The 2,975-nt window shown below is 48.2% G+C and overlaps 1 pseudogene; it reads left to right on the top strand.

Moving 5' to 3' along the window:
* The first annotated feature begins 1,847 nt into the window (after positions 1-1,847).
* LOC114690081 overlaps positions 1,848-2,975 on the top strand; it is a 3,421-nt pseudogene continuing 2,293 nt past the window's right edge.

The raw sequence follows: 2,975 nt of genomic DNA, 5'->3' as shown, positions 1-2,975 counted from the left end.
CAAAGCCTCACCACACCCCAAGGACGCATCATTGGCCAGCAGTGGCCTCTTTCCAACTGCCCATTTCCTAGGAAGATGCACTTCTGAAAGTACAATCAAGTATTAAGTAAAAGAAGATAAATTCTAGTGGTGAACTGATGTAGCAACTAGACATTAAGGAAGGATATTTTGGGATGTGATGACATCCAAACTCTTCTAAAATTGTATCACGCACATGAATACAGTTGGAACGTCTATTTCCACCCAGAGGCAGCCATCTGACAGGCCTTGTTCTGAGGCCCCAGATAGCGCCCATGGTCAGGAGCCCTAGCTCTCTGCAGAGTCCTTGCATGGAATCTATACAGACTGTCCTGGTCCAAGAGACCCCTTCCCAGCATCCCTTGCATGTGGACACCCACTCTCTTTGGCCCCAGAAGAGCCCTGTTCCATAGGAGCCCCCAGGACCGGTCCATGAGTGATTCTTGTTAGAAAAATCTTCCTCTAGCTTGTTTGAATCTCATCTTCCCCCTTCTCACTCACGGGTCCTCTTTCCTCCCTTTAAAACCAGAGAAAATATAAGTGGAATCTCTCTCCCAGGGGTAGCCCTATGTGACATGAAGGTATTGTTAACTTCTCTGTGTGTCCTACCAAGTGCTCATTCCACGGTGCTCCTGAGAGTGTGATGAAGTGGTTAAGTGGTCAAACAGGTCTGGGGACGTCGGAGCTGACTGAAGTTACACAGATGTCTTGGCTGCAGATGGTTTAAGGCCTATGACAAGGTAATGCACCAGACCCCACTCTCAGAATGGAGTCTAGTGCTTGCTGCTATCAATGTCTCATGGTATTGACATTGGTAGAGCCCACCTGTACAGCTAGCTCTGCAGTGGGCCTGTCTGGTGTTCAGAGGCCAGCATCCATGGATTCATGGATGCCAATGGACATGTTCCCTTCAGCTCTGTATCCAAGGACATCACATGGACTCCTTGAAACTGACTGCCCTGTGAGAGCTCACACTACAGAGACAGACTGTTAGTCACTTTTTCTATCTCTGTGACAAACCAACCAGGAAAAACAACACGCAAGAAAGATTAATTAGGTCCCTCATGGCGGGGCTGTGGGTAGGGGAGTTGGGGGGTGTGGATCGGACACAGCAGCTCACATCGTGGTGGCCAGGAAGCAGAGAGGAGTTTGCTTGCGTTAGAACTTTCTCTTTTGTCCCTTTTTGTTCTTTCCAGGCCCCCGGCCTGTGGGATGTTTCTACCCCACTCAGGGTAGGCCTTCCTCCCTTCATGAATCCTTTCTGGACATGCCCTTGAAGACACCCAGGTGTGCTTTATCTGAATCCCCGAGGCACTTCTCAGTTCAGTCAAGCTGACAATCAAGCAGATCCATCAGAGCTTTGTGCTCCTGGACTATTGCTAAAGCATTAACCTGATGTTGAGTTAGCTGGTGGCACATCACTTGAGTGACCAGACCAAGACCTGGTCCATCCCTCCTCGCTATGATCTGAATTAATGAAAACAGGTCTTTTCTGCTTTGAGACAGGATACTCAGGCTTCATCTCCGAATGCTCTTCAACGCCGTAGGTTACAATCTCCAAGTCATTTATTACCCTGGTGGCTTCTGAAGCCCAAATGTGCTCCATGAGGTAGGTTGGTGTTCCTTTCAAACGGAAGTGTCTGTTTCTCAGAGAGGACGCCAACACCAAAGGTGGCCTGGACAGTAGGCGCTGGTAGTTCACAGAGCCTCACATAGGGACCAAAAGCAGGTGGATGACACTGACTCTGGGACAAGCCTGGCCTTCCCAAGATCCTCAAGAGGATCTTGTGGCTGGTGTGGTCACGGCTGCCTATCACACACCAGGCATCATGGATGGGTGAGAACATCTGGGTTCTTTGATGTAATGTGAATCCTTCCTATCACGTAGCCTTGAGAGAAACCGGTTTCCTTATCTGTAATATGGTAAATAACAACACTTAGCTATACGATCATTATCAGAATTAAATGAAAAGGCATGTGTGAACAACCACAAGCTACTGTCTTGTAAGTATGTAGTTAGAATCATGACCACATTTCTTTCTCTTGTCGTGGATGTCACCGATGCCCCGTTCACAGCCCCTTTGCCAATTCTCCTGATCCCCAGCTGCTGTGACTGAGGGATGCTAATGTGCACAGCTGCTGCTCTGATTCCTTTCTGTGGCTGTGATAAAACACCCCCGACCAAAGGCAACTTGAGAAGGAAAGGGTTCAATTGGCTCACTCTTCCAGATCACAATCCATCATCAAGGGAAATCAAGGAAACAGGATCCATGGAGGAGAACTGCTTGTTGGCTTATACCCTGGCTAAGTCACTGACTCCTGCTTACCTAGCTTTTTTATACAGCCCATGATTACCTGCCCAAAGGAATGATAATGCCCACAGTGGGCTGGGCCCTCCTACATTGATTAATCATCAAGACACTTCCTCTCAGACATCCATAGACCAACTTGATCCAGGCAATTTTTCAACTGGCATTTCTCCTCTCAGAGAACTCTAGGTTGTGTCCAGTTGACAATTAAGAATAACCAGGACAGCTATCCTCAGGAATATTCCCTGTAGCAGACAGAGGTTGCTTTCCAGGAAATGCCTGAAATGTGTTTCACCTATCCCACCATCCCTCAGGATCAGCCATTAGCTAGTAACTAATGGGATCCAAAAGCTTTGCTTCATGGTGGGATGTCTCTGTGGTGCTGTTTGGGTTTAGAACTCAGCCCGGAGTCAGGATGATGCCAGGCGCCACTGCCACTGTTTTTGTTCAGTCTCGCCTCCCACAACCCTTCACTTTCTTACCATTTTTACTGTGAGCAGCCCTCAGTCAAGCGTTTCTAAGAACTCTGACCCCGAATTAACCGCAGCCCAGTGGCTTAAGTAGAGACTTACCATGGAGCCGAGAAGGCAAGCCTACTGGTCACTCTAGGTCTGAACCTCATTTTGTCTTGGTGGAGGGTTGTAGCAA

This window comes from Peromyscus leucopus, chromosome 7, assembly GCF_004664715.2.
Source record: "Peromyscus leucopus breed LL Stock chromosome 7, UCI_PerLeu_2.1, whole genome shotgun sequence".
In the NCBI taxonomy this organism is placed as follows: domain Eukaryota; kingdom Metazoa; phylum Chordata; class Mammalia; order Rodentia; family Cricetidae; genus Peromyscus; species Peromyscus leucopus.
This window is presented reverse-complemented; position numbering and strand designations above follow the sequence as displayed.